This window comes from Lissotriton vulgaris, chromosome 5, assembly GCF_964263255.1.
Source record: "Lissotriton vulgaris chromosome 5, aLisVul1.2, whole genome shotgun sequence".
NCBI lineage: Eukaryota > Metazoa > Chordata > Amphibia > Caudata > Salamandridae > Lissotriton > Lissotriton vulgaris.
The window spans coordinates 669,179,711-669,194,997 of record NC_141693.1 but is presented as its reverse complement, the minus strand read 5'-3'; the positions used below and the strand labels follow the sequence as shown (position 1 = coordinate 669,194,997).

Sequence of the window (15,287 nt, the reverse complement as noted above, 5' to 3'; positions counted from 1 at the left end):
AAATTAGCTTCAACAGGAAGCTCTAATAGATAAAATAAAGCAGTTGCGAGCACCTGCTTTATTTTATCTATTAGAGCTTCCTGTTGAAGCTAACTTAGTAACTATTTTAGGATGGCGCTGGCAGCTTGCCGGCGGCATCCTAAAATAGTTACAACAGGGCAGGCTTGAACTTTTGCCCCCGGAAAAATCCGCCGCTCGCGGATTTGCTGATTTTGGGTAAATTCGCGGGAGTTCGCGGATTGCGAATTTACCGAAAATCCGCAAAATCCGCGAGCGGAACGGATTTTCCGCCCATGCTTACCTGTCACATGGCTAGCATTGACATATTTTTATTTACATCCTAATATAGGTGCTAGAATGGTGTATAGTCATAGCAAATAAGGCTATGGATTGAGGGATGTATGCTAGGTTTAAAATAAAACTGAGATTTGAATTTTTAGTGAGCCGTGGATTTTTGCATTGTTACAGGCGCCATTGTACTGATTATTAACACATTATACAAATGTATTTGTTGTGTTGCATTAGTTTAGAAATATTCAAGTTCTATTACAAGACAAACAATGGACTTTTCCATCTGCAGAATATACTGAATGACCAGCAGAGGGAGTGATGCCGGAAACCATTTCTCTGCCTTGCTGAGACCCAAAAGAAAAAAAAAACATTGTCAGCCTGTGACTTCCTTTATCAATTTACATGGTAGGTTAAACTCTCATTTAATTGCTTTGCTTGTCATTGAAAGAAGTTCAGGGCGTCTGACGGCTCTCAGCACCTTTTAGTGGGGTCTTCGTCATAAATATTATTTGTCACGACTGAAGAGATATGGATGACGCTATTGGCATCATGGTAGTTTATGGAAGACGCTGACTGTCTACAAGGCTGCAAATCCTACTTCAGATACTAGTGCTAGCAATTTATCATCACAGGAAATTAGAGTCTTTGAGGCTGGAAAGAGTTGTCTCATGTTAGAGCGATTGACTTACTTTAAAACGCGGGAAGCTTATTTACCCTGCCTCCCTGCGCTCTGTATGTGGGACTCTGATACTCTCGATGGATTGCGCTTTAGCATTCTCTGTGTTCTTGTCACTCCTACCCACTTTCAAAAGGGGAGCCCAGTGCTTTCAATGGTGCAGAGTACTTTCCCAATACACTTCCGCCTTGCCTTGCAGTCATAATAGCAGATAGTCAACTAGGGCGGAATTGCTGATGTCTCATTGTTCTGTGTTGTTGTCACCCAGGGCGATTGGTCATGAGGTGCTCTGATGTCATAAAGCTACAGCATGATGGCATCTGACTTGTGAGCAAGCAATAGGATTCATTTTTCATGGAATTGAAATGGGTAGTAGGCTAGACAAGACATCCAGCTGAAGACAAAGATGTTAATATGAAAGAACGTAGGGCAATATTAGAGACTTATACATGTGTTTGTAGGTGTGGGTGATCATAATATTCTAGAGTTTTCTATTGGTTAACTGATAGGGATGTGCAACAATGAAGAGGTTAGAATCTGTTGTTCAAAGTTTTGAGTATTACCACGAACTATAGCATAAGCCTTCTCCCAAAAACGTATCCGGTCACTCAATCAGGGGCGTAACACAGGCCCCCGCAGACCACGCGTTGCGGGGGGGCCCCCACGCTCCAGGGGCCCCCACGCTCCAGGGGCCCCCTCCCTTTATTTATTAAGACATTATTTTAATGGTGCGCAGTGCGCACGGCACACCCGGCCAGGCCGACCTAATTAAATTAAAGGGTGCACACGGCAGGGGCGTAACACAGTTGCGAGGGTGGGACAGGGCGGTGGGGGAGCGCTGCGCTCCAGGGGCCCCTTTCACTGACTTTAAATGGTGGTGCACAGGTGCACGGACACTCCCGCCAGGCCTCAGAGGCTCGGTCTTTGACTTTGACTAAAGTAATGGTGCGCAACTGCTGTGCAGTGCGCACGCGTGGGTCCCGGCCGGGCCTCAGTCTGAGCCTCTTGAGTTAATGGTGCACGCCTTGGGCCGGCCCCTCCAGGCCTCTACTCTCTGAGGCTAAAATGGTTAGTGGGGGCGTGGCACGCAGTTGTCTGCGCGACGCGCCTGCGTGGGTTTCAGGAGTGGTTCAAAGGCTGGTGGTGTCGTGACTTGTGAGCAATGCACTGATTTGAATACTGGTGCGGCCGCAGCGCCGTTCATGCTAACATGCTTGCAGCCTTAAAAGTGCGGCGTGCGCGTGAGCCTAGATTGAAGATCCTTTACTGTTACCAGGTCAGACCCAGGCAGACCAGACGCCTCGCTGAAAATGACCGTCCGAGGTCGACCTAGTCCATCACTGACCGGCCATAATTTAAAAATTATTAATAGCCCAGGGCCCTGTCTGGCTAGCCTTCCCAAGTTGCCCTGCCAGGCCCAGCTTGGGCTCCGTACTAGTATCAGTGTGATCAGCCAACCAGTCACTGGCAGCTTCCCTCTGCTCCAACCACTGCTCGGAGTCAGCAGATGCAAGCAGCCCCCACTACAGTCAGCCCCTGACCGCGGGAGAACTTTCAAAGCCCGGCTGCTCGCGATGATGCCCCTGTGCCCTTGGTTGGGCTCTCCCTCTGCTCGTGTTTTACCTCCCCTTGGTGAAAGTATTGTGTTTTTGTGCCATGCCCCAGGTCTGAGCTCGCTGCTCCGCACCATGCTCCTCTGTGCTGAGGGGCAGCCCCCTGCCCTGCTGATGCTACTGTTTCTTCTACCCCCCTCTGGTTCTACTTCACCGGGCTCTCCTTGGACAGACCCGAACCAGCAATCCAAAGGCTGAACAAATGGCAGGAAGCGCCTATCTATCCTAATCCCGCAACCCTTATATTCTCCCACAAACCCAGGTGCATCGGGTCCGGGTGGGTCTTCAACTCACAGCCTCGTTAGAACCTCACATCCGAGCCTGGGAAATGCCCGGGCCGACAGCGAGATGGCAGGAGCATCCTGGAGAGCCAGAGAGAGGATGCTTCACAGTCCGAGAGAGGGAGGGAAAACAGAGGGGCCAATCTCTGTAGCAGTGAGGCGAAGGGACTACGCTCACTCTGGAGGGGTGGTAACTCAGTACACCCCGTCGGAAAGAGAGAGGACAACATTTGTGACCAATTGGAATCCAGAGCAGGAGTCAGGTCACAACATCTCGCAAATAATGGACTCATCTACGCAGGAGAGCATGCAGGCCAACGTTACACCAGGGATGAGGAAAGCACACTCTCACGTCTCAACAGAAGCAAGGAGGCGAGAGGTACAAAATAACATTCTATATGAGCCAGGCAGACAGGAAGCACAAACTCACACCCCATCTCAAACAAGGGGATGCGGTGCACGTATTCACATCTCGTCAGAACCAGAGATGGCAGAAGAACACATGTATATTCCATATGAATCAAGTAGACAAGAAACATACACTCACATAGCATCAGGAAGACAAAAAGAACAGGCCAGCATCCATTCAGAAGGTTACAAGAGCGCTCATATCCCATCAGAACTAGAGAGAGCGGAACCGGAAAATCGCATCCTATCAGAACCAACGAGTGCGGAAACTCGTATCCCACCAGGATCAGAGATGGTGAAGGTGCTGGTCTCTTCAGAATCAAGGAGATCTGAAGATTTTACATCCTCGCAACCCTGGAGGCCAGAGGCTGGGCAGACAGAAACACATATCCCCTCAGAACTGTCTAAGGCAGAACCCCAGACGCTGCCAGAACCTGGCAGAGATGGTGGTGGATCTCAAGGTCGATTAATACATGCTAGGTCACCTCGTAACAAAATTGCTGGCTATCACACTTTCCACGAACAAGATGCTTCTTCAGTTCAGACCCAAGGCACTGAGACCCCTCCTGAACCGGGAAGGACATAATCCCCATCAGAATAGAAAGGAGTTTGAGCTCTGAACCGATCCGAACAGATGGTGATAGTGACAAGTGCATCACGTGCAACCAGAAGCTCTCTGGGTTTAGATGCACTGGAACAAGGAACAGCAAGGCCTGCTGAGACTCTGTCAGGAGAGCCAAGAGACCCAGACCTATCAGAACCACCAGACACGAGGTGAAGCCTCCTCAGAACCAGCTATGAGGATACTTGTAACCCTGCTGGAGCCAAGGGGTGCAAGAACCAGGACACCCTCACATCTGGATGGCACCAATAAATGGACCGCTTCCAGAGCGTTGGAGGCCAAACATCACTCCCCACCGGAACCTGGTGGAGCAGCAACCCAGACCCTCAGCGGTCCAGAGTCTGGACAGACAGCAGCGGAGGCAGATAGGAGGTCAGCATGGGCAAGTGCTCAGGCATCCAGAGGTCCTAGGCCATCTTGGATGAGAGACCTTTTTTCAAGCGAGTCAGAACCAATGAGGATAGAGGGCCACATTTCATCGAAGGCTTGGACTAGACTGCTTGGAGCTTTGGATCGAGACTGGAGAGGAGGTCTGGAGCGGAAGCAAGTCGATCCAGTTAGCATGGCCGAGCCAGGTGAGCCCAGTATGTGGCTGCAGTTATAGGACTGTGTTCAACTCCCATTGTAGTCTGTCAGTGGGTGTTGGGAACCGTGCCTCCTTTTCTCTTAATAGAGTATTTGGAGTTGTATGGATGTTTAGCACCTCTTCTTTATTTCACTGTTCTCCTTTGTAAATTATTTGGTACAGATAATTACGGGTCCTTCATTTTTGGCTACCCCACAGATACAGTTCTGCAGTGGTATAAGAAGCTGCCTCTAAATTGGTGAAACCCACTATACACAGAAATAACCCATTAACCGCCCCTATATAGAGAATATAAAGGTGGAAGGGACTCCTTATCCAATGGTGTGACTTAGCAATGATAAGAATGTAAGGTTCCTTCCAAGTGAGTGTAACGCCCAGCGAAGGAGTAAAGGGCTCATTTTCAATTGGTGTAGCTCACTAGTGTTAGGAATGTTGGTCTACTTCCACATTGATGTAACTAACTAATGATGGATGGTTGGACTTATCTTCCATTGTTGTAAGTCACTAAGAGTAGCAATGGTGCACTCTACAACCAATTTGGATGGGAGCGAGGGGCTCCTTTCTCATTGGGACACCCAGCAGTGTTGGTAAAATCTAATTTCTCGCATCTCACTGTAACTCACTAATGAAAGCAGTGTTTGTTCTTTGATTTAGGTGTTACTCACTAACAGCAGTAATGTGGGCTCCCTTCTACACAAATGTAGCTCACTATGTTAAACAAGTGGGCTCCTCATACGTTGAAGTAAATTATAATGGTAGAAATGTTGAGCTACCTCCACAATGATGTCAGTAAAATGGCAGAAACTTTGGGGTCCTTTTACACTCCTGTGACACACTAATGGCAGGGGTAGTGAGCTCTTACCAAACTGTTGTAACTCACTAATGATACACATTTTGATGGGTCTCCATATATGATTAAGCAACTCACTAATAATGTAAGAATATTGAGATATTTCCAAACAAATATTTCTCACTAATAGTAGTAACGTTGAGCTCTTTCCACATTGTTGTAACTCGCTAATGGTAAACATGTTGGACTCCTTCTAATTTGATGTAACTCACTAGTGATAGGAATGTTGGTCTTCTTCCACACTAAGGCAAATCACTAAGGGTAAACATGTTGGGCTCCTTATGAGCTGATGCAACTCACTAATGGTATGAATTTTGAGAGCCTTCCGCACTAACTTACTCGTGGTAGGGTTATTAGGCTCTTTCCACATTGATGTAACCCTCTAATGCAGAGGTCTTCAATTTGTGGGGCGCGACCCCCAGGGGGGTCGTGAAGTCCTGGGAAGGGGGTCACAGATTGTAATTGTGCCTTAGTGGCGTCGGGTGGAGGCTTAATTCACACGAGGGGTGAAAAACAACAAAGCCTCATTAACAAGTAAAAGGTCTTTTAAAGACCTGTGAAGTACTTGGGTGTGGCTTTGTGTGTGTCCCTGAATGTGTTTCAGCCGGGCTCACATACACAAGTGGGGGGGGGGCTGGGGGAGGAGGCTGTAGCCCTTTGAGTTCCATGGACGTGGCGCGCCTGGAGCTGTGGGTCCCGCCTGTAAAGCACAAAGCACGAACCCTCATACCTGGCGCCTGTGCAGGAGAAATGTGGCTGAGAGTCTGTTCTTCATGGTGAATGTTGTTACAGCCTGTCCGCCCCCCGCCCCTAGCAGGGAGGCAGAGAGATGCCCTCCCATGAGAGAGGAAGAAGGAAGAAGACGCAGAGAGATACTGCCCCCCCCCCCGCATGAGAGAGGCACAGAAAAGGTGGGTGGATGAATGGATGAAAGGGTGGATGGATGAAGGATGGATGTATGGATGGATAAAAGGTTGCATGGATCATGATGGATGGATGTGTGAAAAGGTGGGTGGATGAATGATGGGTGAATGGATGGAAGAAAGGGTGGATGGATGAAGGATGAATGTATGGATGTAATGATGAAAGGGTGGATGGATGGATAAAAGGTTGCATGGATGAATGATGGATGGAGGTGTGAAAAGGTGGGTGGATGCATCATGGGTGAATGGATGGATGAAAGGGTGGATAGATGAAGGATGTATGTATGGAAGGAAGGATGAACCGGTTGATGGATGGATCTATGGATGGATAAAAGGTTGCATGGATCATGATGGATGGATGTGTGAAAAGGTGGGTGGATGAATGATGGGTGAATGGATGGATGGATGAAAGGGTGGGTGGATGAAGGATGGATGGATGATGAAAGGGTGGATGGATGAAGGATGGATGTATGGATGGAAGGATGAAAGGGTGGGTGGATGAAGGATGGAAGGATGGATGAAAGGGTGGATGGATGAAGGATGGATGTATGGATGGACGCATGAAAGGGTGGATGGATGAAGGATGGATGTATGGATGGAAGGATGAAAAGGTGGATGGATGAAAGGATGGATGGATGAAGGATGGATGTTTGGATGGAAGGATGAAAGGGCGGATGGATGAAGGATGGATGTATGGATGGAAGGATGAAAAGGTGGATGGATGAAGGATGCATGAAAGGAAGGATGGATGTATGGATGGATGGATGAAATGGTGGATGGATGAAGGATGGATGAAGGATGGATGTATGGATGGAAGGATGAAAAGGTGGATAGATGAAGGATGGATGAAAGGGTGGATGAATGAAGGATGTATGGATGGAAGGATGAAAGGGTGGATGGGTGAAGGATGGATGTATGGATGGATACAAGGTTGCATTGATGAATGATGGATGGATGTGTGAAAAGGTGGGTAGATGAATGATGGATGGATGGGTAAAGGATGGATGTATGGATGCAAGGATGAAAGGATGGATGGATGAAGGATGGATGTATGGATGGAAGGATGAAAGGGTGGATGAATGAAGGATGGATGGATGTGTGAAAGTGTGGGTGGATGAATGATGAATGGATGTGATGAGGTCTAACAGGCGCATTTATGGTTGTCGATAGTTGTTGATGATGAGGAGTACCAGTTTCTAGAAACTTTTGTTGGAAGGAGGTCCTTAAGCCTAAAAAGGTTTTACAAGGGGGTCTCGGCATCAAAAAGTTTGAAGACCTCTGCTCTAATGGAACACATGTTGGACTCCTTAAACGTTGATGTAACTCACTAATGGTAGAAATGTTGGGCTCTTTTCTACTGGTGTAACTCCCTGCTGATTGGAAGGAGGACTCTTCACCCATTCACCTTTCACATTGGTGTAATTAAGTACTGACAGGAAATTAGGGCTCCCATTCTACAGGTCTTGCTCTGCAATCATCCGAATTAAAAGCTTTTCTTTCCCATTGGTGTGCATTATTACTAATAGAACTGTTGTCATTCGTCACCTTTGAGGAGTGTCTGCTTAAAAGAAGGCATCCTTCTCGATGTGTGTGAGGCGCTTGTGCTACGAATACTAAGCTACTTCCCTGTGGGTGTATTTCACCAATAAAATGCATCCTGAACTTCTTCCCCATCTAAGTAACTCCCTTCTAATGGCAAGTAGAGGCTCCTACTTCTCTAGATGTCTTTATAGTGATAGGAATTAAGTTTCCTATTCAATTGGTATCTCCGTGGTAGGAGAATGGTCTCTTTCCTTAGTATCATAACACTCCCCCATGCTTTCTCTAGTGGTAAGAATCACTCATGCTTTCTCTAGTATGGTAAGACTCGCCCATGCTTTCCGTAGTATGGTAAGACTCGCTCACGCTTTCTCTAGTATGGTAAGACTCACCCATGCTTTCCCTAGTATGGTAAAACTCGCCCATGCTTTCTCTAGTATGATAAAACTCGCTCATGCTTTCCCTAGTATGGTAAGACTCGCCCATGCTTTCTCTAGTATGGTAAGACTCGCTGATGCTTTCTTAGAATGGTAAGACTCGCCCATGCTTTCTCTAGTATGGTAAGATTCACCCATGCTTTCTCTAGTATGGTAAGACTCGCCCATGCTTTCCCTAGTATGGTAAGACTCGCTCATGCTTTCTCTAGTATGGTAAGACTCGCCCATGCTTTCCGTAGTATGGTAAGACTCGCTCACGCTTTCTCTAGTATGGTAAGACTCACCCATGCTTTCCCTAGTATGGTAAAACTCGCCCATGCTTTCTCTAGTATGATAAAACTCGCTCATGCTTTCCCTAGTATGGTAAGACTCGCTCATGCTTCCTTAGTATGGTAAGACTCGCCCATGCTTTCTCTAGTATGGTAAGACTCGCTGATGCTTTCTTAGAATGGTAAGACTCGCCCATGCTTTCTCTAGTATGGTAAGATTCGCCCATGCTTTCTCTAGTATGGTAAGACTCGCCCATGCTTTCCCTAGTATGGTAAGACTCGCTCATGCTTTCTCTAGTATGGTAAGATTCGCCATGCTTTCTCTAGTATGGTATGACTCGCCCATGCTTTCCCTAGTATGGTAAGACTCGCCCATGCTTTCTCTAGTATGGTAAGATTCGCCCATGCTTTCTCTAGTATGGTAAGACTCGCCCATGCTTTCCCTAGTATGGTAAGACTCGTTCATGCTTTCTCTAGTATGGTAAGATTCGCCATGCTTTCCCTAGTATGGTAAGACTCGCTCATGCTTTCTCTAGTATGGTAAGATTCGCCATGCTTTCTCTAGTATGGTATGACTCGCCCATGCTATCCCTAGTATGGTAAGACTGGATTATGCTTCCTTAGTATGGTAAGACTCGCCCATGCTTTCCCTAGTATGGTAAGACTCGATCATGCTTCCTTTGTATGGTAAGACTTGCCCATGCTTTCCCTAGTATGGTAGGACTCCAGGGGTGTAACAAACGCCCCCACAGCCTCCGTAGTGCGGGGGGCCCAAGGCTTACCTGGTTGGAGGGGACCCCTCAGCCCTTACTGATGTGAGTGTGAGGGGCCCCTTCAGCAAATCTTGCAGGGGGGCCCCCTCACGTTTTGTTACGCCACTGCACTCAATAGGTATTGCTGTACCATAACCTAACAGAATTGCAGTGAGAAGGATACCCTGTCACATGGCTAGCATTGACATCTTTTTATTTACATCCTAATATAGGTGATGGAATGGTGTATAGAGTCATAGCAAATAAGGCTATGGATTGAGGGAAGTATGCTCGGTTGAAAATAAAACTGAGATTTGAATTTTATTGAGCTGTGGATTTTTGCATTGTTACAGGCGCCATAGTACTGATTATTGGCACATTATACAAATATATTGGTTGTGTTGCATTAGTTTGGAAATATTCAAGTTCTATTAATAGACTAACAGTGGACTTTTCCATCCGCAGAATATACTGAATGACCAGCAGAGGGAGTGATGCCGGAAACCATTTCTCTGCCTTGCTGAGACCCAAAAAAAAAACAAAAAAACATTGTCAGCCTTTGACTTCCTTTATCAATTTACATGGTAGGTTAAACTCTCATTTAATTGCTTTGCTTGTCATTGAAAGAAGTTCAGGGCGTCTGACGGCTCTCAGCACCTTTTAGTGGGGTCTTCGGCATAAACATTATTTGTCACGACTGAAGAGATATGGATGACGCTATTGGCATCATGGTAGTTTATGAAAGACGCTGACTGTCTACAAGGCTGAAAATCCTACTTCAGATACTAGTGCTAGCAATTTATCATCACAGGAAATTAGAGTCTTTGAGGCTGGAAAGAGTTGTCTCATGTTAGAGCGATTGACTTACTTTAAAACGCGGGAAGCTTATTTACCCTGCCTCCCTGCGCTCTGTATGTGGGACTCTGATACTCTCGATGGATTGCGCTTTAGCATTCTCTGTGTTCTTGACACACTAACCCACTTTCAAAAGGGGAGCCCAGTGCTTTCAATGGTGCAGAGTACTTTCCCAATACACTTCCGCCTTGCCTTGCAGTCATAATAGCAGATAGTCAACTAGGGCGGAATTGCTGATGTCTCATTGTTCTGTGTTGTTGTCACCCAGGGCGATTGGTCATGAGGTGCTCTGATGTCATAAAGCTACAGCATGATGGCATCTGACTTGTGAGCAAGCAATAGGATTCATTTTTCATGGAATTGAAATGGGTAGTAGGCTAGACAAGACATCCAGCTGAAGACAAAGATGTTAAAATGAAAGAACGTATGGCATTATTAGAGACTTATACATGTGTTTGTAGGTGTGGGTGATCATAATATTCTAGAGTTTGCTATTGGTTAACTGATAGGGATGTGCAACAATGAAGAGGTTAGAATCTGTTGTTCAAAGTTTTGAGTATTACCACTAACTATAGCATAAGCCTTCTCCCAAAAAGGTTTCAGGTCACTCAATAGGTATTGCTGTACCATAACCTAACTGAATTGCAGTGAGAAGGATACCCTGTCACATGGCTAGCATTGACATATTTTTATTTACATCCTAATATAGGTGCTAGAATGGTGTATAGTCATAGCAAATAAGGCTATGGATTGAGGGATGTATGCTAGGTTGAAAATAAAACTGAGATTTGAATTTTTAGTGAGCTGTGGATTTTTGCATTGTTACAGGCGCCATAGTACTGATTATTAGCACATTATACAAATATATTTGTTGTGTTGCATTAGTTTGGAAATATTCAAGTTCTATTAATAGACAAACAATGGACTTTTCCATCTGCAGAATATACTGAATGACCAGCAGAGGGAGTGATGCCGGAAACCATTTCTCTGCCTTGCTGAGACCCAAAAGAAAACAAAAAAACATTGTCAGCCTTTGACTTCCTTTATCAATTTACATGGTAGGTTAAACTCTCATTTAATTGCTTTGCTTGTCATTGAAAGAAGTTCAGGGCGTCTGACGGCTCTCAGCACCTTTTAGTGGGGTCTTCGGCATAAACATTATTTGTCACGACTGAAGAGATATGGATGACGCTATTGGCATCATGGTAGTTTATGAAAGACGCTGACTGTCTACAAGGCTGAAAATCCTATTTCAGATACTAGTGCTAGCAATTTATCATCACAGGAAATTAGAGTCTTTGAGGCTGGAAAGAGTTGTCTCATGTTAGAGCGATTGACTTACTTTAAAACGCGGGAAGCTTATTTACCCTGCCTCCTGTATGTGGGACTCTGATACTCTCGATGGATTGCGCTTTAGCATTCTCTGTGTTCTTGACACACTAACCCACTTTCAAAAGGGGAGCCCAGTGCTTTCAATGGTGCAGAGTACTTTCCCAATACACTTCCACCTTGCCTTGCAGTCATAATAGCAGATAGTCAACTAGGGCGGAATTGCTGATGTCTCATTGTTCTGTGTTGTTGTCACCCAGGGCGATTGGTCATGAGGTGCTCTGATGTCCTAAAGCTACAGCATGATGGCATCTGACTTGTGAGCAAGCAATAGGATTCATTTTTCATGGAATTGAAATGGGTAGTAGGCTAGACAAGACATCCAGCTGAAGGCAAAGATGTTAAAATCAAAGAACGTAGGGCATTATTAGAGACTTATACATGTGTTTGTTGTTGTGGGTGATCATAATATTCTAGAGTTTGCTATTGGTTAACTGATAGGGATGTGCAACAATGAAGAGGTTAGAATCTGTTGTTCAAAGTTTTGAGCATTACCACTAACTATAGCATAAGCCTTCTCCCAAAAATGTATCAGGTCACTCAATCAGGGCCGTAACACAGGCCCCCGCAGCCCACGCGTTGCGGGGGGGCCCCCACGCTCCAGGGGCCCCCTCCCTTTATTTATTAAGACATTATTTTAATGGTGCGCAGTGCGCACGGCACACCCGGCCAGGCCGACCTAATTAAATTAAAGGGTGCACACGGCAGGGGCGTAACACAGTTGCGAGGGGGAGACAGGGCGGTGGGGGAGCACCGCGCTCCAGGGGCCCCTTTCACTGACTTTAAATGGTGGTGCACAGGTGCACGGACACTCCCGCCAGGCCTCAGAGGCTCGCTCTTTGACTTTGACTAAAGTAATGGTGCGCAACTGCTGTGCAGTGCGCACGCGTGGGTCCTGGCCGGGCCTCAGTCTGAGCCTCTTGAGTTAATGGTGCACGCCTTGGGCCGGCCCCTCCAGGCCTCTACTCTCTGAGGCTAAAATGGTTAGTGGGGGCGTGGCACGCAGTTGTCTGCACGACGCGCCTGCGTGGGTTTCAGGGGTGGTTCAAAGGCTGGTGGTGTCGTGACTTGTGAGCAATGCACTGATTTGAATACTGGTGCGGCCGCAGCGCCGGTCATGCTAACATGCTTGCGGCCTTAAAAGTGCGGCGTGCGCGTGAGCCTAGATTGAAGATCCTTTACTGTTACCAGGTCAGACCCAGGCAGACCAGACGCCTCGCTGAAAATGACCGTCCGAGGTCGACCTAGTCCATCACTGACCGGCCATAATTTAAAAATTATTAATAGCCCAGGGCCCTCTCTGGCTAGCCTTCCCAAGTTGCCCTGCCAGGCCCAGCTTGGGCTCCGTACTAGTATCAGTGTGATCAGCCAACCAGTCACTGGCAGCTTCCCTCTGCTCCAACCCCTGCTCGGAGTCAGCAGATGCAAGCAGCCCCCACTACAGTCAGCCCCTGACCGCGGGAGAACTTTCAAAGCCCGGCTGCTCGCGATGATGCCCCTGTGCCCTTGGTTGGGCTCTCCCTCTGCTCGTGTTTTACCTCCCCTTGGTGAAAGTATTGTGTTTTTGTGCCATGCCCCAGGTCTGAGCTCGCTGCTCCGCACCATGCTCCTCTGTGCTGAGGGGCAGCCCCCTGCCCTGCTGATGCTACTGTTTCTTCTACCCCCCTCTGTTTCTACTTCACCGGGCTCTCCTTGGACAGACCCGAACCAGCGATCCAAAGGCTGAACAAATGGCGGGAAGCGCCTATCTATCCCAATCCCGCAACCCTTCTATTCTCCCACAAACCCAGGTGCATCGGGTCCGGGTGGGTCTTCAACTCGCAGCCTCGTTAGAACCTCACATCCAAGCCTGGGAAATGCCCGGGCAGACAGCGAGACGGCAGGAGCATCCTGGAGAGCCAGAGAGAGGATGCTTCACAGACCGAGAGAGGGAGGGAAAACAGAGGGGCCAATCTCTGTAGCAGTGAGGCGAAGGGACTACGCTCACTCTTCAGGGGTGGTAACTCAGTACACCCCGTCGGAAAGAGAGAGGACAACAATTGTGACCAATTGGAATCCAGAGCAGGGGTCAGGTCACAACATCTCGCAAATAATGGACCCATCGACGCAGGAGAGCATGCAGGCCAACGTTACACCAGGGATGAGGAAAGCACACTCTCACATCTCAACAGAAGCAAGGAGGCGAGAGGTACAAAATAACATTCTATATGAGCCAGGCAGACAGGAAGCACAAACTCACACCCCATCTCAAACAAGGGGATGCGGTGCACGTATTCACATCTCGTCAGAACCAGAGATGGCAGAAGAACACATGTATATTCCATATGAATCAAGTAGACAAGAAACATACACTCACATAGCATCAGGAAGACAAAAAGAACAGGCCAGCATCCATTCAGAAGGTTACAAGAGCGCTCATATCCCAACAGAACTAGAGAGAGCGGTACCGGAAAATCGCATCCTATCAGAACCAACGAGTGCGGAAACTCGTATCCCACCAGGATCAGAGATGGTGAAGGTGCTGGTCTCTTCAGAATCAAGGAGATCTGAAGATTTTACATCCTCGCAACCCTGGAGGCCAGAGGCTGGGCAGACAGGAACACATATCCCCTCAGAACTGTCTAAGGCAGAACCCCAGACGCTACCAGAACCTGGCAGAGATGGTGGTGGATCTCAAGGTCGATTAATACACGCTAGGTCACCTCGTAACAAAATTGCTGGCTATCACACTTTCCACGAACAAGATGCTTCTTCAGTTCAGACCCAAGGCACTGAGACCCCTCCTGAACCGGGAAGGACATAATCCCCATCAGAATAGAAAGGAGTTCGAGCTCTGAACCGATCCGAACAGATGGTGATAGTGACAAGTGCATCACGTGCAACCAGAAGCTCTCTGGGTTTAGATGCACTGGAACAAGGAACAGCAAGGCCTGCTGAGACTCTGTCAGGAGAGCCAAGAGACCCAGACCTATCAGAACCACCAGACACGAGGTGAAACCTACTCAGAACCAGCTATGAGGATACTTGTAACCCTGCTGGAGCCAAGGGGTGCAAGAACCAGGACACCCTCACATCTGGATGGCACCAATAAATGGACCGCTTCCAGAGTGTTGGAGGCCAAACATCACTCCCCACCGGAACCTGGTGGAGCAGCAAGCCAGACCCTCAGCGGTCCAGAGTCTGGACAGACAGCAGCTGAGGCAGATAGGAGGTCAGCATGGACAAGTGCTCAGGCATCCAGAGGTCCTAGGCCATCTTGGATGAGAGACCCTTTTTCAAGCGAGTCAGAACCAATGAGGATAGAGGGCCACATTTCATCGAAGACTTGGACTAGACTGCTTGGAGCTTTGGATCGAGACTGGAGAGGAGGTCTGGAGCGAAAGCAAGTCGATCCAGTTAGCATGGCCGAGCCAGGTGAGCCCAGTATGTGGCTGCAGTTATAGGACTGTGTTCAACTCCCATTGTAGTCTGTCAGTGGGTGTTGGGAACGGTGCCTCCTTTTCTCTTAATAGAGTATTTGGAGTTGTATGGATGTTTAGCACCTCTTCTTTATTTCACTGTTCTCCTTTGTAAATTATTTGGTACAGATAATTACGGGTCCTTCATTTTTGGCTACCCCACAGATACAGTTCTGCAGTGGTATAAGAAGCTGCCTCTAAATTGGTGAAACCCACTATACACAGCAATAACCCATTAACCGCCCCTATATAGAGAATATAACGGTGGAAGGGACTCCTTATCCAATGGTGTGACTTAGCAATGATAAGAATGTAAGGTTCCTTCCAAGTGAGTGTAA

General features: G+C 47.5%; 2 pseudogenes; both read left to right on the top strand.

The window, feature by feature from the left end:
• Positions 1-2,655: 2,655 nt before the first annotated feature.
• LOC147711383 (uncharacterized) lies at positions 2,656-4,495 on the top strand (annotated as a pseudogene).
• Positions 4,496-13,094: 8,599 nt separating this feature from the next.
• Positions 13,095-14,934, top strand: LOC147711382 (uncharacterized; annotated as a pseudogene).
• The last annotated feature ends 353 nt before the right edge of the window (positions 14,935-15,287 follow it).